The 24,970-nt window shown below is 42.8% G+C and overlaps 1 long non-coding RNA gene across 1 annotated transcript; it reads right to left on the bottom strand.

The window, feature by feature from the left end:
* Positions 1-19,412: 19,412 nt before the first annotated feature.
* Positions 19,413-23,121, bottom strand: LOC129639525 (uncharacterized). Its single transcript, XR_008708451.1, has 3 exons — positions 22,877-23,121; positions 21,411-21,762; positions 19,413-19,657 (listed from the first exon to the last, which is right to left on the bottom strand). It is a non-coding gene; the product is annotated as an uncharacterized LOC129639525 (long non-coding RNA).
* Positions 23,122-24,970: the final 1,849 nt, after the last annotated feature.

Here is a 24,970-nt window from a genome sequence, read left to right as displayed (position 1 = left end):
ATGGCTGGATGACATCACCAACTCGATAGACATGGGTTTGGGTGCACTCTGGGAGTTGGTGATGGACAGGGTGGCCTGGTGTGCTACGGTTCATGGGGTTGCAAAGAGTTGGACATGACTGAGTGACTGAACTGAACTGAACTTACCATATATATATATACATATATATGTTTGTGTGTGTTTGTGTGTATCTTCTTTTGTGAAGTGTCTGTTCAAATATTTTGCTCATTTTTAGTTGGATTGTTTACTTTTGTACTGGTGAGTTGTGTTGTGGTAGTCCAAGCATGGATTGGAAAAGACTTTCCAGACTCAGTATTTCAGAAGGGAGTGACTTTATTAAGATCAGGGAGCAGAGATAATGAAGGCACTGCAAATGGAGCAGGCAAGGGAGAGCCAACTGGATGCTGTTAGAGCAGCGGGCTGGTTCAAGGGAGAGCCAATGCTTTTTGTGGGTTAGTAGCCAATTTGTATAGCCTCAAGATAAAGAAAGTTCCTGCTGGAAAGGTGGCATTAGGTAATTGGCTATGGCACTGTAGGATGAGTACCAGGTGGGCATTTTTGCCTAACTCGGGGTCACAAAGCTTGCTGGTGAAGATCAGGGGGTCTTTTGGCAACAGTTATAAAGGGCTCAGTCAGTTCTGGAGGTGACCTTTGTTCTGGGTTCCACTTCTGTGACCTTGGTGCAAGGCCTTGCATCTGTGACCTCGCATCTGTGGCCTTGGGGCAGGACTCCACAAGTTGTATTCAAGTCTTATAAAGGTATGTGATTTACACACACTGCCCCTACTCCTGCCCCCAGTCTGTCCTTATTCTTTTCATTCTCTTAACAGTGTTTCTTGAAGAACACAAAATTTATCTTAAGAAGTCCTCTTTACCCAATTTTCCTTTTATGGATTATCTTTTTCATGTCACAGGTAAGACATCTTTGCCTAATCTAAAGTTGTTCAGGTTTTTTCCTTTCTTCTTCAAGTAGTTTTATAATTTTAGGTTGTGCCATTAGATCTATGAACCATTTTCAGTTAATTTTTGTGTATGGTATGAGGTATTGATAGGGCCTCCCTGATAACTCAGGGGTAAAGAATCCTTCCGCAATTCAGGAGGCATGGATTCAATTCCTGAGTCGTTGAAGATCCCCTGCTGGAGAAAAGGGCAACCCACTCCAGTATTTGTGCCTGAAAAATCCCATGGACAGAGAAGCCTGACGGGCTACAGTTCAAATAGTTGCAAAGAGTCGGACACAACTGAGTGACTGAGCACAGGTACAATGAGGTATTGACAGAAATTTATTTTTTGTATATGGGTATCTAATTGGCCCTGTATCATTGCTGAAAGTACTGTCCTTTCTCCACAGATCTGCACTGACACCTCCGTATATGTGTGGGTCTATTTGTGGATTCTATATTCTGTTCCATTCACCTATTTGTCTATCTTGATGACAATATACACTGTCTTAATTACTGTAGCTTTATCATAAATCTTGACATCAAATAGTATTGTTGCAGGAAGGGAGAGCCACTCCAGAGCCCAAGAGCGGGCTCTAGTCTAACACTTGGAAATGAATTGTCTGAGGAGACACACATGCTGACAAAGCAAGAGACTTTATTGGGAAGGGGCAACCAGGAGGAGGGCAGCAGGGTAAGGGAACAGGAGAACTGCTCTGCCATGTGGCTTGAAGTCTGGCATTTCATTGTAATGGGGTTTGTTTCTGGGTTTTCTCTGGCTGGTCGCTCTGATTTGAGTCCTTCTTGGTGACTGTACAATGCTCAGCCAAGACGAATTCCAGAGAGAAGGATTCTTTTGACATTTTCCAAATTCTTTTGGTTGGTGGTAGCTTACTAGTTCTGCATTTCTTAACAGGACTTCCTGTTGTTGTAAGATAACATGTTGTACGGTAACTATAATGTTGTAAGATAACTCTCGAAAGTCATTACTATGGTGCCTGGCTAGGGTGGGTGGTTTCAGTCTGTGGTCCCCCTAACATTCTTAGTCTTCCAAGTTAGTTCTGTTTTAAACTAGTTTTAATCATTGTGTGTCCTTTGCATTTCCATATGAGTTTTAGCATCAGTTGGGTTAGACAGTAAAGAACCTACCTGCACTGTGGTAGAGCCGGGTTCAATCCTTGGGTTGGGAAGATACCCTGGAGAAGGGAATGGCTACCTACTCCAGTATTCTTGCCTGGAGAATTCCGTGGACAGAGGAGCCTGGCGGGCTACAGTCCATGGGGTAGCAAAAGAGTCAGAGACTACTTAGCAACTAACACTTTCACACTTCACTTTAGAATCACTTACTTTTGCATATTTACATTGAAAAATTTCCTGATACTTTGAATCTATAAATCAATTTGGAAGATAATTGATATCTTAAAAATATTGTTTTCCAACCCATGAATAGATATCTCTCCATTACTCGGATGTATTGTCATTTATCTCAGGAAGGTCATATTTAGCTCTAAGTGTTTCACATTTTTATGGTGTTTAAAACTTCTTTATTTTCTGGAACCTCCTTGGCAGTCCAATGGTTAAGACTCTATGCTCCCACTGCAAGGGGCATGGGTTCGGTCCCTTGTTGGGGAACTAAGATCTCACATGCCAAGTGGCATGGCTTAAAAGCAGCAAAAACATTTTTAGTTTCAAAGTTCTCTTGTTTGTTACTAGAAACACAATTGATTTTTGTGTATTCACCTTGTGTGCTGCAAACATGCCTAGTTCACTCATTAGTTCTAGTTTTCTGTTGTTGTTGATCCTAGATCCTAGGCAGTCTGTTTTCTATATACATGATCATGTCCTCTTTGAACAAGGAGTTTGCCTTCTTTCTGCCGATCTAGATGCCTTTTGACTCTTTGTCTTCTCTCTTTCTTCCTTCATTTCTTTTTTCCTTCCTACCTTTCTTTCCTTCCATTATTTCACTGGTTGGAGTCTCCAGTAAAATATTGAATTGAAATGGTGAGAGTAAGCATGCTTATTGGAGAAGGCAATGGCAACCCACTCCAGTACTCTTGCCTGGAAAATCCCATGGACATAGGGGCCTGGTGGGCTGCAGTCCATGGGGTCGCTAAGAGTCGGACACGACTGAGCGCCTTCACTTTACTTTTCACTTTCATGCATTGGAGGAGGAAATGGCAACCCACTCCAGTGTTCTTGCCTGGAGAATCCCAGGGATGGGGGAGCCTGGTGGGCTGCCGTCTATGGGGTTGCACAGAGTTGGACACGACTGAAGTGACTTAGCAGCAGCAGGCATGCTTCCATTCTTGAATAACGTTGGAAAGCATTCTGGCCTTCACATTTTACAGTATATTAGCTGTAGGTTTTTGTAGATACCCTTTATTAGATAGAAGATTTTCCTTCTATTCCTATTTTGATGAGAGGTTTTTTTTTTTTCCTTTTAGAATCATATGACATAGGAATCTTCCTTGTAGGCATTTTCCCTAGAGAAATGAAAATACATGCTCCCAAAAAATCTGAATGTTTATAGCTGATTTATTTATAATTGCTAAAAGCTTTAAACACGCCAAATCCCTTCAACTGATGAATGAATCACCAAACTGTGGAACATACACCCACGCTGCGACAGACTAGAGTCTGTCCCAACCTCCTGATGATCCTTTTGAGTGTGGGTAGGAATTGTGACTTGCTTCTAACCCATAGAATGACAAATGTTACCCCTATGAATAGGTTACATTATACACAACTCCATCTTCCAAGCTGACTCCTTTTCCATCTCCTGCTGGCCATAAAAAGCAAATTGCAGTGTTGTAAATTGTCTCTAGAGTGGGCAACTGACAGAGAATTTCCAGCAAGCTTTGTAACAAATCAAGAGATTTCTTAACATTTAAGCCTCCTTTACGTTCCCTGGTCATGGTGCACTATTCTTTGAATATGCTGCTCTTGATTATGTTGACTAATATTTGGGAGATTCCACTCTGGTGCAAGGCAAAGAAATCTACAACCAGCGGTGCAAGACTTCTCTGAGAGTTCCATGAATAAGCAGGAAAACATGTTCACAGAAATGCATTCAAGTGGCTACAGAAGGTCGAGGCAGACGATACACTAGGGCGGAGACAGAGGGGTGGAAGCAGTGAAGTGGAGGACAACTCAGCGCCCTAGACAGTGACTCTCTCCTCCCTCACGACAGAGCCAGGTGTCCAAGGCTCCTCCCCTGGTCCCCGCCCCTTGCGCACAGCCCGCACTGCCCGCCTCCTTAGTTCCAGCTACCTCTCTTCTAGAGGGCGTTAGGCCCGTTCCCTTCTCCTGCAGAGCACCCCTTCTGGGTCCTCTTTGGCCCTTGTTAGGCTCCGTGTCGCACCTGCGCACTAGAGACAGCCAGGCCACCTGGGCGGAGCTAAACTGCAGCCGGAACCGCCCATGACTCCGCCCACGCGGGGACCGGTCAGCCCGCTTAAACACGCACTTCCCGCCACACCTCCTCACCAATCCCCGCTGAACCTCACCTAGCCCAGTAAAGAGAGCGAGGCTCGATGGACGGCCGAGTGCAGCTGATCAAGGCCCTCCTGGCCCTGCCCATTCGGCCCCAGACGCGTCGGTGGAGGAACCCGATCCCCTTCCCCGAGACGTTTGACGGCGACACCGACCGGCTCCCGGAGTTTATCGTGCAGACGGGCGCCTACATGCTAGTGGACGAGAACCTGTTCACCAATGATGCCCTGAAGGTGACGTTCCTCATCACCCGCATGACCGGGCCAGCCCTGCAGTGGGTGATCCCCTACATCAGGAAGCAGAGCCCCCTCCTCAACGATTACCGGGGCTTCCTGGCCGAGATGAAGCGGGTGTTTGGATGGGTGGAAGACGAGGACTTCTAGGCCGGGAGCGCCTCGGGTCTGGGGGCGGGTGCTCGGGGGAGGGTCCGCCGCGCCAGTCGCCGCCTCCCAGATCGCCACAGGCGTCCTCCCGCCGTGTCCCCCCTCACCTTCGGGTGGCCGCGATCTCCCCCGTGCTCGTGTCCCCTCCCGCGTAGTGCTTGCCTTTGTTCCAGGAATAGCGCTCCAGATTCCAGCTGCTGCCACCGCCCTCTCGGGTCAGCCCGGCCTCTCCCCTGTACACTTGGACTCGGTCCTGCGCTCCAACTGCAAGCTGGGCTCCTGTTACCCACTGGGCAGACCACCCACACCCGGCCGCTGCCAACCGCCCGCCCCCTGCCAGACTCCCAGGCCCGCCTCGGGGTGGCCAGAGACCTGCGCTGCGGCGGCCATCACCGCGCACCGCATTCCACCCACAGCCTGCAGCCTTCGGGGATCTGGACTCACCCGGGAGGTGTCTGAGCTGGCCACAGCCTCTGGACAAACAAGGATTCCAACAGCTCACCACCGTCCTGGAGGGGCCGGCCAGCCTTTCACCTGTGATGGGACCCAGGTCTTCCCTATCCCAGAGACATCTTCTGTTCCTGCTGGGTGTGACCACTAGGTCCCAGGGCTGCCTGGTAGCCAAATCGAGTCACTCATTGTCTCCTGTGGACTTGTTGGTTTCACCCAGAATCCAGTTCTCTTCTGAATGTGCAGCTGTCTCTCTGATGTGTGCCTTTTGTTCAGCACAGTAACCCCTGCACTCTGCCCAGCTCTTCTACACTACCGGGACAAACTTTTTTTTCCCTTATTTTCAATAAATGTCAGACGATGTTCAGAAAGAAATTGAGTCTCCATGAATATGACACCTCTCCCTCCATGGTCCAATAAGTGGGGTCCATGACTTGCTCAGAAGGTATGTCCTCTGCCATTCTGTGGCTGATGTGGTGTCTTGTATTATCCAGCAAAAAAGATAGCCCTGTGGTGGTCCTGGTGATGGTACCCTACTGGTGATCACTCAGTCTCAGATGCTGACTCTTCCAAAACCATCAGTTCCATGCCCCTTCCTTGGGAAATGGATCTGGATCAGATTTTGGCCAAGGTGATGCCAGGAAGAAATCAGCTAGGAGACTTTGGGGAAAGAGTTTCTCTTTTCAAAAAAGCTGCTTTTGAAAGCATAATATCTAATTTTTACAATGATGAATTCCACACATTTGTTGGTGAACACCTGTCAAAGTTTTATTCAGTCTATTACTCAGGAAATTAGAATAACAGATGGTTCAGAAAAAGCATTTACGTTTATGGAGCCTTGATAAGTGGAAGAGAAGGGAGTACAGAATTGCTCTTGTTAATCTAGGTAGAAACCTGGTTGAGAACCTGCAGGAAAATAAAATTATAACTTTCTGCAATGGGCAGAAAAGCAAAAATGATACTCCTTACTATTTCTCTTCATGCTAACCTGTTAAATCACCAGTGCTGCTGCTTCATCTTGTACATTCCAAAATCTCTATGTAGCATAGAGATACAAGAGAGTGCTAACAACGTGGATTAATGTTTTTACAGCAACATATTGAAATTTGAAATATTATATTACATTGGTGCATTCTGCTCTCTAATCTTTTATCAGATTGTATGTCTTAGTTGGTTAACATATGATATACTTATAATGCCTAATATTAGTATAATGCTTTCACAATTCATTTGCTATCCCTTTTCAATCTTCTCTGCAAATTTTGATTAATTGGTTCACTAATTGACAGTCAGGCACTTATTATTTATCAGGTACTTCCTATGCCCCAGGCATTGTACTATGAACTATGGATACACCATTACAAAATTATGGCCTAAGTCTTCAGGGAATTTAGAGTTCATATAGCTGTAGTGGAAAAAATGTCTATATGAAATCTCAGCTTTGGATTTAATTAAGAAGTTCTTGAATCCATGCTTGGTCACTCCACCTGTATGACATTAAGCAAATTTCTTAACCTTCCTAAGCCATATTTCCTCTTATGTAAGTGGGTAAAATAATACATATGTATTGGGTTCCTTTTGATAATTCAGTTAAATAACAAATATAAAGTCTGAGAACTCAGTGTGTAGGACTTGCTGTAACTATAATAACAGTAGGAGTTTAAATAATTTTTAGGTTATGATAATGACTTGGTGCTTTATATAACACAGTGGGAACATAAGATAAAGAATACTTATATCTGCCCTAGATGAGTCAGGGACCATCTTAATAGAGGAAGTAGTAAATGTGTTGAGATGTGATGCCAATTAAAGAGGGTCACCTCAATCTGAAGTTCAGAAGAATGAGAGAATGTGGTTAGTATATAAAAGTCAGGAAGAGGTCATGGTAGGAGTTGAGATAGCAAAAGTACAAAGCTACATTGTGAAAAATCTCTTATGTAATTTTAAGGCATATATCAATTATTCTGTATTCACTGGGGAACAATGGAAATATACTGAATAGGGGACTGATATGATTAGATTTGTCTTTTAATGTTCACTCTAGGGCTTCCCTGGTGGCTCAAACGGTAAAGAATCTGCCTGCAATACAAGAGACCCTGGTTTGATCCCTGGGTCAGAAGATCCCCTGGAGAAGGAAAAGGCAACCCACTCCAGTATTCTTGCCTGGAAAATTCTGTGGACAGAGAAACCTGGTGGGCTACAGTCCATGGGGTCGCAAAGAGTCAGACACGACTGAGCCTTTCAACCCCTTTCACCTTTTTACCTTCACCTGGGGCTGATATTGAAGATAGATTCTGGGAAGATGGAATGTAGGTCAAGTCCAGTAATGAATATTTTGCAGGTGATAATTTTTCAGGGCTTAGAGACAAAGAGGATGGGGAAATAAAAGTGACATTCAGATCATTAGAACTTGATGATTGGTTGGGATGTGGAAGTTGGGGAGAGCTAAGGATCTGGGATGGGAGCAAGTTTCTGGCTTAGGAATTGAACCATTCTTGGATGTGACATAGGCTAGCCTCTCTCTAGCTTTTCAACTCCTTTGCCTGGAACATTTTTCATTTCCTCTTCGCTGTTTCATAACTTTCACCAGACCAGTTCCTACTCACAGGATCTGTTCATGTCTCTCAGAAGTTCTTCCTGAGCTATCAAGTCTATTTTGGTAGTGTCTCTAGTAAGCAGGAGAAGGCAATGGCACCCCACTCCAGTACTCTTGCCTGGAAAATCCCATGGATGGAGGAGCCTGGTAGGCTGCAGTCCATGGGGTCGCTAAGAGTTGGACATGACTGAAGCGACACAGCAGCAGCAGCAGCAGCAGCTAGTAAGCATCTCATAATTCCTCCACCTTTTGTATGGCACTATGTTGAAATAGAATGACACATTAAATTGTGGATATTCAACTCAATATTTTTTTACAGATTTAAAAATCAACTGTAGATTGAGTTACAGTTTACATGCAATAAAATCACCCATGTTAAGTGTACACTTCAATACAATTTGAAATGCATTTTGAAATAATATATAATACATACAAGATTCCCCCTTTGTCCTCAGTTTCTCTTTCTGTGATTTCAGTTACTTGCAGCCAACTGTGGTTTGAAAATAGTAAATGGAAAATTCCAGAAATAAACAATTCATAAGCTTTAAATTGAGTGCCATTCTGAATAATGTGATCAAATCTCTCATCATCACGGCCCACCCCACCCTCTTCAGACCGCCTGGGATCCCCAGGCATGACATCATCTGCTCCTGCCATCCAGCACTCCACATCATCATGGCTTGATGATCCAGGATCACTTGAAGCAGATAATCCCCCTGACATATCAGGTCAATGGTAGCCTAACATTGTGTCACAGTGCCTACGTCATTCACTTCATTTCATCTCATCTGTAAGCATTTTATCATCTCACATCATCACAAAAGAAGGGTGAGTACAGCACAATAAGATTTTAAGAAAGAGGGAAACCACATTCACATAACATGTATTCCTGTATATTGTTGTACTTGTTCTATTTTATTAATAGCTATTGTTGTTAATCTCTTACTGTGCCTAACACAAATTAAACTGTATCATAGTCATGTATGTATAGGGAAAAAAACATAGTATATAGAGGGTTCAGTACCATCTGTGGCTTCAAGCATTCACTGGGGGTATTGGAACATATCCCCTGGGGATGTGTGTATATGTGTATAAGTGTATGTGTGTTTTAATCGCCTCCTATGCATCCTGCTGGCGAGGGAGGGATTCCTTCTCTAGGGTTATGGGGATGGCTGAGCACATGACACTTGACACTGGGCAAACAAGATCAACAATAGTTTATTGGTCACATATACTCACAACTCAGGGGAGGAAGACACTGCACACCACATGAGGGGTTGCATTTGGGAACTGAGGGAGCAAGCAGGGGCTTTGGGGGCAGGCTTTGTAGTATCAAGAGGATACAGTGCCCCTGTTTCCCAGGGGAGGATATGATTGGCTTGTTTGGATAATTCCTCATACTGGTGGGAAATTGAAACCCTCTACTCAGGGATAAGCAAGAATTGTGCCTGGTCTCCGTGATCAGAGAAGTTGCTTGTTTGGAGAATCATCTACATGGAAGCAGATTGGAGAGGGGAACTTGTGGTTAGGACATTTGAGGTCCTCCTGGTTTCCCCAGATGTTGAGGGAGCACACAATATTGGCCTTATACCACCATATGTAAAGATGTATGTACATATGTATATGTGTGTGAATACCACTGTAATCCAGATATAGAACTTCTGTCACTCCAAAATGTTTGTGCTACTTTGCAGCCAGTCACACCCATAGTCCAAGCAATCTAGCACTACAGATTAATTTTTCCTATTCCAGGACTTCACATAAATGGAATATGCCTGGCTTCTTTCACCTTAGCACAATGCTTTAATGTCCATCCATGTTATAGCATGCATCAGTAGTTCATTGCATATTATTGCTAGATAGTAGTCCAATGTATGTATATGCCATATTTGTTTTATTTATTAAGCTTTTTGATGAAAATGTGGGTGCAAGTCTTTATTTGGGCATATGTTTTTATTTCTAGGGCAAACTTCTAAGATACATGATTGATGTATATTTAACTTTAAGAAACTGCCAAATTGTTTTCCAAAATGGTTTTTCCACACTCCTACCAGCAATATATGAAAGTTTCAGTTCCTCCACATCCTCACCAATACTTGATATTGTCATTATTTTAATGTATTTTTAATTTTAGACATTCTAGTGCATGTGAATCTTATGTCATTGTATTTTTAATCTTCATTTCCCTGATGAATAGTAATATTATGCCTATTCCTCATGCCTTTATTACCCATTTATATATCTTCTTTGATGAAGGGTCTGTTCACATCCCTTAGCCATTTTTTGATTGTCATTTTTCTTCTTATTACTGAGTATAATGGTTCTTTACATATTCTAGGTAACAGTCCTTTGTCAGATATATGTATTCCAAATGTTTTTTTCTAGATCTGTATCTTGCTTTTCAATTTTCTGAAAGTTAAATTTTCAAATATGATGTTTTTCATAGCTTATATAAAGTCCAGTTTATAATTTTTGCCTTTTGTGATTTAAAGCTCCAGAAAGCAGATGCTGAGATAGAATTAGACATTCAAGTAGTTTATTGGGGGAAACACCTGTGGAAGATAAAGAAGAGAAGAAGGGACAGGTGGGAAGAGCCTTCAGTCCATGATGCTAGGCTGTACAAGGAGAGAGAGAAGAAAGGAAGAGCCTTACTCTGAAAAAAAAAAAAAACATCATTCAGGCGAATATTGTCTGTTATTGGAGTCCTGTGTCAGACAGGAACAGTCCAACTCTAGTACCCGTCCTCTCCTGAGTCATTAGCTGGTAGCAGCCTGAAGAGAGCATGACCTCAGTGTGAAGACTACTTTGGGTCTAAAAGTACAGCAGCTGGAAGGCAGCTACTCATTCTTACTGTCATAGAAGGTTGTCTAGAAAGGAGATCTGAGTGGTAATCTTCTATGGGTACTTCAGTGTGTGTCTTGTGCAGCACGGATCTACTTCTCTGTGCAGGTTAAGGCAGCATCTTCATGATTCCTATGGCCTCTCTTCCTGAGAGGAAACTTAGAAGATGTGTGCTCAGTTGCCCAGTCATGTCCAGCTCTTTGCCACCCCATGGACTGTAGCCCACTAGGCTTCTCTGTCCATGGGATTCTCCAGGCAAGAACACTGGAGTGGGTTGCCATGCCCTTCTCCGTTAGAAGATGTAGGTTAGTGTAATGAGCTACAGCCTCTGTTGCTGTAATTGATCTCCAGGCCACAATTGTGACTCGCTCTCTTCCTCCTCCACTATCCAGCCTAAAATTCCATCATTTTCAGATTTCATCTTGAAGGTCTTGATGGCTTACCTGGTTATCAGGGCTTGAGTCCTTGGCAGCCATATCCTTATAGGTTGGGGTTGCTACAAATGTGCAGCAATTCACAGTTGAAATTGAGCAAGGGAATACAAGGAAGTACTAAGCGAATTACCTGGGTTCAAGCCAACTTGAGTTTATTTCCTTATTAAGGCTGAAGAATATTCCATTGTATGTATGTACTACAGTTTCTTTATCCATTCACTCATCGATGGACATTTAGGTTGTTTCCTTATCTTGGCTATTGTGAATAATACTGCAGTCAACATGGAGGTGTAGGTCTCTCGTCAAGATCTTGATTTCAATTCCTTTGGGTAAATACCCAGAAGTGGAATTGCTGGATCATATGGTAGTTCTGTTTTCACTTTTTTTGGGGGGGTACCAACATACTAGGGCTTCCCTAGTGGCTCAGATGGTAAACTGTCTGTCTGCAATGCAGGAGACCTGGGTTGGGAAGATCCCTTGGAGAAGGAAATGGCAATCCACTCCAGTATTCTTGCCTGGAAAATCCCATGGACCGCGGAGCCTGGTAGGCTACTGTCCATGGGGTCACAAAGAGTTGGACATGACTGAGCAACTTCACTTCACTCCATACTATTTTCCATAGTGGCTGCACCATTTTATATCCCCACCAACAGTGTGCCAAGGTTCATCTTTTCTCTACATCTTTGCCAGCATTTAGTTGTTGTCTTTATGATAATAACCATCATAACAGGTGTAAGGTGACATTTCATTGTGGCTTTGATTTTCATTTCCCTGATTATGCAAGTTAGTTATGTTGAGCACTTTGCATAACTCTGTAAATACTAAAAGCCATTGGCTTGTACACTTCAAATGGCTGAATTTTATGGTATGCCAATTATATCTCAATATAGTTGTCCATTTTGTTATGATATAGGCTTTCATCTCTAATTCAAGGACATTTTTAAAATGGAAGAAAGTTAGTCCTGTGAAAATTTCAAAAAAAAAAACCCACTTCTGTAGATTTAAGGAATTAGTTTGTAGAAATTTAGTAAGAAGTGATAGTTTTCCAGACATTGACCAGGTTTATACATAAATTAACAATCATGTTAGTGCATTATTTTTCTCCAAATCTATAAATGATTTTTTTTCTATGAGCTCTGTCATTCTACTGGTTTCCTGAATAATGCATTAAATAATTTTGACAGGTACTCATCAACAAGTTGTGTGAGAATTATGGTTTTAACAGTTTGAGAGTTATACTTGCAAACTATTTGTTAAACAAGTTTTCTCCACCAGGATTGCTCTGGAATCTAAGATCTCAAGACACGCATCACTCAAAGGCCACTTTGTCCCCTCTGTGTCTATATTTCCTATATGAAATTTTTTGTATATGTGTCACAAAATTTGTGTAATATCTTAACTTTTAGAGTTCAAGTCAATATTGGCCCCAAGCCCTATCACAAAAAAAGTTTAATTGCATTTTCCCTCATGCATCTTATGTTTTATTTCCCCTTCTTTTCATCAGTCTCTATGTTTTTCTCTCCTTTGATATTCACTTTTGAGGTGGGGCTTAATGGTGGAGGACAGAGTAAATTGCTGAGAAGGAAGTTAGGGAAACAAACTATGAACGACAACTGTAATAGGTGAGATGGCAAAGTAATTGCTATGGAAAAGTTTGTATTCCTCCTCCCAAATTCATATGTTGTAGCTCTAATCCCCAAAGTGATGGTGTTTGAAGGTAGGGCATTTGGGAAAGTTATTAGGCTTAGATGAGCTCTAAGGTTGCATGAGATTGCAGTGCCCAGATGAGATTAGTATACTTATAATAAGAGGAAGAGATAGGACTTCTCTCTCTCTTCCTCTCTCTCCACCATGTATCTAAGAATACAGAGGAAAGGCAGCCACTTCCAAACCATGAAATGAGCCCTCAAAAGGCACCTGATGTACCTGCACCTTGAGTTTGGATTTCCCAGCCTCTAGAACTCTGAGAAATAAATGTTTTGTTGTTTAAGCCACCAAGTCTATGCGATTTTATTATAGCAGACTGAACTGAGACACTAATGAAAAATAACCTCCCTTCTCTACTTACAAATGCTGTTTCTTCTTCTGTCCCTTTATGGAATCTTTCAAATGCTTTCAAGATCATGATTAATTCTTGCAGAATATTGCCTCCCCCAAAACATTTGTATCACAAAAAAGGAACTGGGATGATACAACTGGTATAGACAAAGGAATAATGCCTAACAGAGCCATTCTGGCAGGAGCAAGAAGACTGCAGGGGCATTTTTCTTGAGGGAGGCAAGGGGTTACCAACACTGTTCAAAGGATAGCCAGTTGTCCCAGGTCATTCTACCTACCTCGAGAGCCAGATGGACAGACTGTAGGGAACATGCTGGATCTATACCATAAACTGCTTCCAACCACTTCTCAAACCACTTTAGGATGTGAGAGTTGGGCTGTGAAGAAGGCTGAGCACCAAAGAATTGATGCTTTTGAACTGTGGTGTTGGAGAAGACTCTTGAGAGTCCCTTGGACTGCAAGGAGATCCAAGCAGTCCATTCTGAAGGAGATCAGCCCTGGGATTTCTTTGGAAGGAATGATGCTAAAACTGAAACTCCAGTACTTTGGCCACCTCATGCGAAGAATTGACTCATTGGAAAAGACTCTGATGCTGGGAGGGATTGGGGGCAAGAGGAGAAGGGGACGACAGAGGATGAGATGGCTGGATGGCATCACTGACTCGATGGATGTGAGTCTGAGTGAACTCCGGGAGTTGGTGATGGACAGGGAGGCCTGGCGTGCTGCGATTCATGGGGTCGCAAAGAGTCGGACACGACTGAGCGACTGATCTGATCTGATCTGATGTTTAAAACCAAACAGTGACTATGCTTAACACAATCATCTTTCGTACCCATCCAGGTCAGCTGACTGCCAGCAACTTGAATTGAACCTCAAAATTAGCCAGCTGTCAATTATTTTAAGAACCCATGAATCATAAAACTTTATTTCATTAAGTGATTCAAATTTTGCTTTTGACTTTAAGCCTTTGACCTAATACATGCCAAGTTGCTAGTTAATGGTGGTTTCAGTATTTGGAGGAAAAAAAAATCAAGACACATAATGCAAGTAACATACCTCCATCTCAATGTTGTCTTGTGAACTACAACACATGAATGGCAAAAGCTTACCTGTCCAAATGAAGAAAGAGATGGATAGAGGGGAAAAAAGTGAAAAAAAAAAAAAACACTGGTGTGATTTCTCTATCCTATGTTCTGGAAAAATCACCAAAATTTAGAAATGAGACAAAATGTTAGATTGTACAACCTTTGAACATTACACCAGAGATTTGTCTATTTTATCTCACCCCTGTATCATCTGACACAGGATATTTAACTTTGTTGACCAACAATTTGTAAGGGAGCACAGGCTTTCTACAGTACTATAAGAGTTTAAACTGTAGATAAGTAAGGAAGGAGGACTTTTTTTCTGCTCATTAGGGAAGTTTATATTTTTACTGTTCCACAGGGTTTATCAACTAGGTTTATGTGTAAACAATATCATTTTTGCACACCTTTTCCCATCCCACTACCTACATAATGAAGGTTCTATAAATGTTTTTCAAAAGCACCTGTATCATTCTGCTGGCTCCCTGAATATTGGGATAAGTAAAACGATGACATTGTTTACCATCTTTGTGGGATTAATGGTTTGTAACAATTTGGGTGCTTTCCAGTGGCTTTTTGGAAATGAGAAAAGCTTTTCTGAGAAGCCTCCAGACTGACTTCTCACATCACCATGGCCAAAGTAAAGATCCATTAAAAAGGCATGAAACAATCCTAACTGGTTTAAAGGATTCATCATCCGTGATTGAACAGTTGCCAGTGGGGTCTCCATCCTCAGGAACACCTCAGGATACTGACTTTGATATTTTATACGCGAGACTCAACAGAAAGGAGAGTGTCTCTAACATCACCCATGGAAAAGCAAGAGATACATCTTCTGAACCACTTTTACATGAATAGGGAAGGAGAAATGTCATATTCATTGAGACTCAATTTCTTTTTAAATAGTGTCTGACATTTATTGAAAATAAGAAAGACTTTTCTCCAAGTAGTGCTGAGTTGGGGAGATATGAGTTATATTGTTGACCAACAAACACATAACTAAGAAAATACTGCACATTCAGAAGACAATTGGATTCTGGGTGAAACTAAGGGTCCACAGGAGACAATGAATGATTCGGTTTGACTGCCAGGCAGCCCTGGGACCTGGCGGTCACACCCAGCAGGAACAGAAGATGTCTCTGGGAGTAGGGAAGGCCTGGGTCCCATCACAGGTGAAAGTCTGGCCGACTCCTCCAGAGCGGTGGCAAGCTGTTGGAATCCTTGTTTGTCCAGAGGCTGTGGCCAGCTCAGACACTTCCCGGGTGAATCCAGATCGCCAAAGGCTGCAGGCTGCGGGTGGAATGCGGTGCACGGTGATGGCCGCCACAGCGCGTCTCTGGCCACCCGGAGGCGGGCTTGGGAGTCTGGCAGGGGGCGGGCAGTTGGCAGCGGCCGTGTGTGGGTGGTCTGCCCAGTGGGTAACAGGAGCCCAGCTCGCAGCTGGAGAGCAGGCCGAGTCCAAGTGTGCAAGGGAGATGCCGGGCTGACCCGAGAGGGTGGCAGCAGCAGCTGGAATCTGGAGCGCTATTCCTGGAACAAAGGCAAGCACTACGCGGGAGGGGACACGAGCACGGGGGAGATCGCGGCCACCCGAAGGTGAGGGGGGACACGGCGGGAGGACGCCTGTGGCGATCTGGGAGGCGGCGACTGGCGCGGCGGACCCTCCCCCGAGCACCCGCCCCCAGACCCGAGGCGCTCCCGGCCTAGAAGTCCTCGTCTTCCACCCATCCAAACACCCGCTTCATCTCGGCCAGGAAGCCCCGGTAATCGTTGAGGAGGGGGCTCTGCTTCCTGATGTAGGGGATCACCCACTGCAGGGCTGGCCCGGTCATGCGGGTGATGAGGAACGTCACCTTCAGGGCATCGTTGGTGAACAGGTTCTCGTCCACTAGCATGTAGGCGCCCGTCTGCACGATAAACTCCGGGAGCCGGTCGGTGTCGCCGTCAAACGTCTCGGGGAAGGGGATCGGGTTCCTCCACCGACGTGTCTGAGGCCGAATGGGCAGGGCCAGGAGGGCCTTGATCAGCTGCACTCGGCCATCCATCGCGCCTGGCTCTCTTTGCTGGGGTTGGCGAGGTTCAGCTAGGGTCGGCGAGAAGGCGTGGCGGGAAGTGCGTAAGTGTGGAGGCGGGCCCGGAGTGGGTTGGGGCATAGGCGGTGCCTGGCGCCGCGGGGCTCCGCCCACAAGGCTTGGTTCTTGCTATGGCGCAGGCGCGACACTGGGTCTAGTTGGGTGGGTCGGGAGTAGCGGAAGGAAGCGAGGCTAATGCTAGCTCGAGGAGGCGGGATCAGATTATAAGGGGCTGGGCTAAATTTTCCTAAGGCGGTACTCAAGTGAGGGGCGGGAGCCACAGGAGTAGTCCAGCCGGATCTCGCAGCACTTGTAGAAGCCAGGGATGGACTCTCTGGAGTAGAGAAGTAGGCCTGGTGCCCACTCTCTCTGTGGGCTCCTCACTTGTCTTTCTGAGTTTCTTGTAAGACCCTCGGCCTCTGGAAGCCCCTTGCCTAAGATTCTGTTGTGAACACATTTTCTTGTTTATTCATACATCTCTCAGCCAGAGATTATTGGCACCCATGCTGCGGATGTGGTTGCCTGCCATATTAATGTGAAAGCCCCAAATATTAGCTAACACAAATTAAAGCAGCATATTCATAGAAAGATGTACCATGACCAGGGAATGTAAGGAAGTTTTAACGTTAAGAAATCTCCTAATTTGCTATATTAAAAGACCAAAAGAGACTAATCAGTAGAGAAAGGCAAATGTGAGAGGGATGCTTTCCAAAATCGATTTTATACATGTTCAATGTAAGGATAAAGGAAATGAAAAACTAAGAGTTTTACCAAATAGGAAAGGAGGAGAGGAATTTAACCATTACCTGTTATATCTGAATTCCATGTTGTGACTGAGTATAAAATTAATATAAATTTATCACCAGCTTCCATATATAAATAAAATAGCCAGTTAAAATACATAATGGTAAAAGACTCTATTCAGTAAAGCAATTCAAAGCAAATAGTGCCTAGGAATGTATTTTTAAACTGTAAAAACCACATGAAAAATGTTTTAAATGCTAAAGAGGGGTGCAAAGAATACTCAAAAAAATGGAATGATAGCCCCAGACACAGGTTGACTCAGTGTCATAAAGTTGTTAAATTTTCCTGAGTTAAATTATACTTCCAACACATGACTAGTAATGGGATCTTGTCCTGAGGCAATATTGTGTTTAATCAAGTATAGGCACTATTTTTCCCTCCAGCATCATCCTACAAAAACACCAAGAAGATTTTGTTTTGATTAGATGAACTGATTTTAAGATTCATGTGGAAGAGTAAACAATGAAAAGTGGTATGAAAAATTTTGAAACATAGGGTTAGTGAAGAATGGCTTGCTTTAACAGATAATCACAAATAAATGATTATTTATTGGTATATTTTCGTTGTCTTTTTCTCCTGAATAAAATATAAGATGTTGGCAACCTCAGGTAGCCATGATGTGAAAAAATTGCCTCTGATTTTTTAAGTAAATGCCCTGAGGATAGGGCTTTCCCATAGCTATCTCCCACTTAGATTAAATAAACACTGTCCTGAGAATGGAAATTTTTCAGGAAGCTACAATATCACACTTTGAAGAAAGTCTCAACTATGCTGGAGGTTACAAGGTTCTATGAGAGTCTTATCCTGCCTACTTTCTCCCAACCCACCTCCTCCCAAACTCAGACACCTCTCCTTACTGCACCAGCCATTCCACCCTCCTGTTTCTTAAATACACAAGCTCATTTACTGAGACACATTCTTATCTCAGACTGGAAAATAAAAAGACAAGGGCCCATGTGGCAGTTGAGGCAAGGAGGTTTGTTCAGGAGTTCTCTGGGTTGAAAGAAAGGCTAAGTATGAAGAGGACTTAAGCTGTTTGGGGGAAGGTTTTGCCAACAGCAAGAGAACCAAGAGTATCAAAGTACAGGGAAGATTCAGATAAAGAAATCCCATTTTTAAAGTTTGGTCAAATTCATTTTCAGAAGGATTGTGCAGATTTCAAGCTCCTTTAAACAGTGTATGTCCTTCCCATCGTGTAACAACTCCACCAGCAGTGATTTTCTTTTAATAGCAATTGAACATGATGGATTACATGGTGGGTCTATAAGTGCATTAATTGACAATATTTCATTACCACTACAGTGGAAATATTTTTGTATCTTTATATTTCAGTAGTCTTTTATCTTCTCAGGTGAATCTGTTTATATGATGCACATTTTTTGGTCTAAGTTTTGCTTACCTGTTTGTATTAAGTATTAGTGTACATGCATCTGTAATAATTGTTGTTGTTGTTTAGTTGCTCAGTCATGTCCGACTCTTTGCGACCCCATGGACTGCAGCATGCCACACTTCCCTGTCCTTCACCATCTCCCGGAGCTTGCTCAAACTCATGTCCATCGAATCAGAGATACCATCCAACCATCTCATCCTCTGTCATTCCCTTCTCCTGCCTTCAGTATTTCCCAGGATCAGAGTCTTTTCTAATGAGTCAGTTCTTCGCATCAGGTGGCCAAAGGATTGGAGCTTCAACTTCAGCATCAGTCCTTCCAATGAATATTCAGGACTGATTTCCTTTAGGATGGACTGGTTGGATGTCCTTGCTATCTAAGAGACTCTCAAGAGTCTTCTCCAACACCACATTTCAAAAGCATCAATTCTTCTGTGCTCAGCCTTCTTTATCATCCAATTCTCATACCCGTACACACTGCTGGAAAAACCAAAGTTTTTACTATACAACCTTCATTGGCAAAGTAATGTCTCTGCTTTTTAAGATGCTGTCTAGGTTTGTCATAGCTTTTCTTTCAAGGAGCAAGCATCTTTTAATTTCATGGCTATAATAATATAATCCATAATAATATAAAATATTTTTTCACTGCCTTGAATTATCATTTCTGGACAAATGTAACTGTTGACATTTTAATTAACCAAATGGATTTCTGTGATTATTATATTCAATTTGACACTGAACCAAGACAAAGGAAACACCCCAATTGTCTCTTGCAGATTTTCTTTAAATTTTTAATCCTATAAGTTTTTGACTCATCCGGAATACCTTTTTAAGATTGTACAACTTGAAAATCTTGTTCGTTGCACACCATTTTTTAATAAAAACAAGTTTTATAACATTAGTTAACAAATTCACATGAGGATGAAAGTGATTTTAATGGTTTTCACTGGTTTGGGAACATCGGCTTGTGAAGTGAGAATTAAAATCTACAGGCTGAGATGATACAATACTAAAAATTTGAGTTCCATCAACATTTTTGTACCATTCAGTCTTCTTTTAAGGCTGAGATCCACTTTATCAAGTGCTGCCTGTTCACTGGAGGGAGATTCCTCAACTGCCAAATAAGAAAAGACCTCATCAGGCAATCCATAAAATACATTACAAATGACTGTTAATCATGTAATAAAATATTCATCTAAATTTTATACAAACACACTGACAAGATAAATTAAAACATTATTTTTCACGATAAGATTTCTGATTGAAGGCTGGAAAATCTAACATTCAGAATGCAGGAAAACAGTCACTTGCACATCTTTCATGAGGGGATGAGGAACAATAAAAATATCATGAGGAAAGATTTGTAAATATAAATGAAGACTAGGAATGAACTTTAATCAGAAAATTGATACAACATTACATTCACCTAAATATTTAAGGCCAAATTAAAGGCACTTGTCTATTTTAAAAGAAATATAAAATACAACATTTGTATTAGTCAGGGTCCTCCATAGCAAGAGAACTAAAAGGATGTACTATGTGTGGTGTGTGTGTGTGTGTGTAAAGAGAGAAAGAGACTGAAAGAGAGTCAGAAAGAGATGATTATAAGGAATCGGCACACAGTTACAATAGAAAACAATTCAATGGGAAAGAGTAGAGATCTCTTCAAGAAAATTAGAGATACCAAGGGAAAGCTTCATGCAAAGATGGGCACAATAAAGGGCAGAAATGCTATGGACCTAACAGAAGCAGACGATATTAAGAAGAGGTGGCAAGAATACACAGAAGAACTATACAAAGAGAGCTTAATGACCCAGATGACCACGATGGTGTGATCACTCATCTAGAGCCAGACACGCTAGAATGCAAAGTCAAGTAGATGTTAGGAAGCATCACTATGAACAAAGCTAGTGGAGGTGATGGAATTCCAGCTGAGCTGTTTCAAATCCTAAAAGATGATGCTGCCTTTTCTAAAACCAGCTTGTACATCTGGAAGTTCATGGTTCACGTATTGCTGAAGCCTGGCTTGGAGAATTTTGAGCATTACTTTGCTAGCGTGTGAGATGAGTACAATTGTGCAGTAGTTTGAGCATTCTTTGGCATTGCCTTTTTTGGGATTAGAATGAAAACTGACCTTTTCGAGTCTCGTGGCCACTGCTGAATTTTCCAGTTTGCTGACATATTGAGTGTAGCACTTTCACAACATCATCTATTAGGATTTGATATAGCTCAACTGGAATTCCATCACCTCCACAAGCTTTGTTCATAGGGATGCTTCCTGAGGCCCACTAGACTTCACATTCCAGGATGTCTGGCTCTAGGTGAGTGTGAGTGATCATACCGTCATGATTATCTGTGTCGTGAAGATCTTTTTTGTACAGTTCTTCTGTGTATTCTTGCTACCACTTCTTAATATCTTCTGCTTCTCTTAGGTCAATACCATTTCTGTCCTTTATTGAGCCCATCTTTACATGAAATGGTCCTTGGTATCTCTAATTTTATTGAAGAGATTTTTAGTCTTTCCAATTCTATTGTTTCCCTCTATTTCTTTGCATTGATCACTAAGGAAGGCTTTCTTATCTCTCCTTACTATTCTTTGGAACTCTGCATTTTAATAGGTATATCTTTCCATTTCTCCTTTGCTTTTCGCTACTCTTCTTTTCACAGCTATTTGTAAGGCCTCCCCAGACAGCCATTTTGCTTTTTTGCATTTCTTTTTCTTGAGGATGGTCTTGATTCCTGTCTCCTGTACAATGTCACAAACCTCCGTCCATAGTTCATCAGGCACTCTGTCTATCAGATCTAGTCCCTTAAATCTATTTCTCACTTCCACTGTATACTCATAAGGGATTTGATTTAGGTCATACCTGAATGGTCTCGTGGTTTTCCCTACTTTCTTCAATTTCAGTCTGAATTTGGCAATAAGGAGTTCATGATCTGAGCCACAGTCAGCTCCCCGTCATGTTTCTGCTGACTGTATAGAGGTTCTCCATCTTTGGCTGCAAAGAATACAATCAATCTTATTTCAGGGTTGACCATCTGGTGAGGTCCATGTGTATAGTCATCTCTTGTGTTCTTGGAAGAGGGTGTTTGCTATGACCAGTGCGTTCTCTTGGCAGAAGTCTATTAGCCTTTGCCCTGCTTCATTCTGTACTCCAAGGCCAAATTTGCCTGTTACTCCAGGTGTTTCTTGACTTGCTACTTTGGCATTCCAGTCCCCTATAATGAAAAGGACATCTTTGAGGGGTGTTATTTCTAGAAGGTCTTGTAGATAACCTCACAGAGGTGTATTTTCAAAGTGTTCTTAGTGCCTCCAATGAAAGAGATTGCCAAAGAACAAAGTATTACCGTGATGACCAGTCCTTTTGGGTGGGGGCGGGGAGGCTGTCCTTTCTATGAATACTGGCACCAAAACAAAAACCAATATTCAGAACCTGCTCAGAACGCTAGTCCATATCACGTTACCACTTCTAACTCAGATGGTGTCAAGCCATGCCTTATTTATCATCATGTCAACAAAAATAATCAATAAATGATCTGTAACAGGAATAGAAATAGAAAAGAGTTTTCTTTGAACCAAACTGAGGACTATAGCCTAGGGAAAAACTTATCAGTAACTCTCAGAAGCTGTGCTGGAGAAGCATGGTTTTCATCACAGTTTTGTATCTTTTCAGAACAAAGAACCATCAAACAGAAACATGCAGGGGTATATTCCTTCAAGATTTCAAAAGGGATAGATTAGCACGTACAAGAGTGAATCAGCAGGAACTTGGTATCTGGGAAGAAAAACTTATCTTTAAAGGAACACTAGCATAAGCATCATAGGAGAGGGTAGCATTTATCCCTACCTTCAAAGTGGACATACTTTACTTCTGGATAATGATTTCTTTTCTTAAGGGCTAAGGCAGATGTACACTGCAGGATAAACAGGTCATAAGACAGGCTACTCTAGTTAGCATAAAGTTCAAGCTAAATCACATATAAGCCAGAATGATTTCCCCATAACCTCAATTGCGAAAATTTCTTCCTTCAGTCACAAAGTTGTACTGATCCCAAATTGTGGTCTCAAACTCTAATCCTGCATCTAAACTTTGCACAACATTCAAGTTGTGGGCTATATGCTTATTTTCTCCTCTACTCTCCTGGAGGTAGAAAGGAGATTCCATTTATTTTCTACTCCTCTTAGGATATGGAGAGAGCACACTGAGCTGAAATTCTCACCCCTTGCAAATCCGCAGATGTTTCCTTTACACCCATTTTTGATTCTGTGTCCACCCTAGTGGATTAGAAGGGATTCATACACCTTGAGTAAGCACATACCTTCCATACTGACCTTGTTTCTGTATATTGGCTCATGTCTTTTTATGAGTCCATATTCTGCTTGTGGGACTCTGCTTCTAGGTATTGGCTCATATTTCCACATACAGACTGTGGTACAAATTGACTGAAAAAAAAGGCCACAGCAATTCCTCCTGTTCCTGGATGTGCAGCCCTTTGCTTATATGTTGAAGGCCGAGCTGAGGATTTGCTGATGGAGTTAGTGTGGGACATGAAGGAAACAGAGGAGTCAAGGGGGATGCCAAGGTGCTTGGCCTAAGCAATATGAAGAAAAGAACTTTCATTTACAAAGGGGAAGAAGACAAGAGGAAGAACAGAGTTGGGAGGGGCAATAAAGCAGTCAGTGAGGAAAACCTTCATGAATACCAAACCTATTATCTTTTAAAAAGTAAACTTATAAAATTCGTAAAACTAAGATTCCCTTAAATGTTCCCATATATATGCAATATATTAAGGAAGAGTTCAACTAAAATCCCAACTCCAAACAGGTGAGTTAATTACCTATTTTCATTTGGAACAAGAGTCACATCCTCTTCGGGTTGAGCTGTTGTGGGTATCCAGGGAGGTTGACCTGTGGCACTGTCTCATAAAAACACATGACTTGTGAAAGAAATTGGAGTGCCATTGCCCTAAGTCAACAGTGAATTTGTGTATATATGTGATGATGCTGTCAGAGAAAGTAACTTAATGATCTGAGTGTTAATTTGATTTTCTGGTATTGGTAATAGACTAAAAGCAAATGCCTCTGGTAACATCAGATACCCCTTCATTTTTATCTTTTCAAAGCTGATGCAGATGACCAGATGATTATTTTCTTTTAGTCTTTTAATATAGAAAATTAAGAGATTTCTTAGCATTCAACCTTCCTTACATTCCCTGGTCACGGTGCACTCTTTGAACATGCTGCTCTGGATTACGCTGGCTAGTGTTTGGGGCTTTCCCATTAATGTGGCAGGCAACATCTGCAGCGTAGGTGCCAATCATCTGTCTGAGAGATGCATGAATAAGCAGGGAAATGTGTTCACAGAACCTCATGCAAGCCAAGGAACTCAGAAGGCCAAGTGAGTGGGGGCTCAGCAGGGAGGGTGGGCACCTGGCTGACTCCTCTGCTCCAAGTGCAGAGGGCCTCGCCCCCATCCTGTAAGATGCAGAGACCTGGGCCTTGGCCCCTGCCCTTCAACCACGGCCCGCCTGGGGAAACCTAGGCCCCGCCCCTCGTTGCTGATCCCGCCTCCTTATGGCTATTAACTCCGCCGATCCCCAGCCCTCTTCTCCCGCCCCTCCAGTCCTAGCTCCGCCTCCACCTTGCGCCTGCGCACTTGCAGCCAACTGTTCTTGAGGGCGGGGCCTGCGCAGGCGCCAGTACAGCTCGCGGCCCCGCCCACCCCTGCCCTGGCCCCGCCTCCATGGAAAGCGCTGGTGAGGCTTGGCGTGTCAATTAAGATCAGAATGGTAGTGGGATTTCACGGTGTTTAGCAGTCTCAATGCAAATGCCTCAGGTAAAATCATACCCACTGACCTGAAATAGGGCCAGTGGGAGATGGCTTACAGTCTTATATGAGACTCGTTCTGTAACAGGAGAGGATAATTAAGGGATACAAAGTTCCAGCTGCAATTAGAGAAAAAGAGAAGTGATCTGAGCTCTGCATCCTGATGAACCTCTGGGCAGGAAATGAGACACTGAAGCCTGAGGCCCTCGAGACTGAACGGCAAGAACAGAATTGCTGCCACCTTCAGCTCAAGATCTTTATGACACCCAGCCACCCTGAAGATCTACAGGCAGAACACTGCCAGTCTTACTCTCCTTTCCTATGGGGGTGGGGAGGGGGTTACTGACCACAGTAAGGCTATTTGCTGGGAAAATATATTTTTCTAATATTTATTAATTTGGCTGCGCTGGGTTTTAGCTGTGGCATGTGGAATCAATTTTCCCAGCCACAGATCGAACTTGGGCCCCCCTGCATTGGAAGCATGGAGTCTCAGCCACTGGACCACCGGGGAAGTCCCTGCTGAAATGTTTAAACCATGGTAAGTTATACGTAAGACCTGCAATTTTAGGTAATTGCATTTCTAATTCCAGTTAGAACTG

This window comes from Bubalus kerabau, chromosome X (assembly GCF_029407905.1).
Source record: "Bubalus kerabau isolate K-KA32 ecotype Philippines breed swamp buffalo chromosome X, PCC_UOA_SB_1v2, whole genome shotgun sequence".
NCBI lineage: Eukaryota > Metazoa > Chordata > Mammalia > Artiodactyla > Bovidae > Bubalus > Bubalus kerabau.
This window is presented reverse-complemented; position numbering and strand designations above follow the sequence as displayed.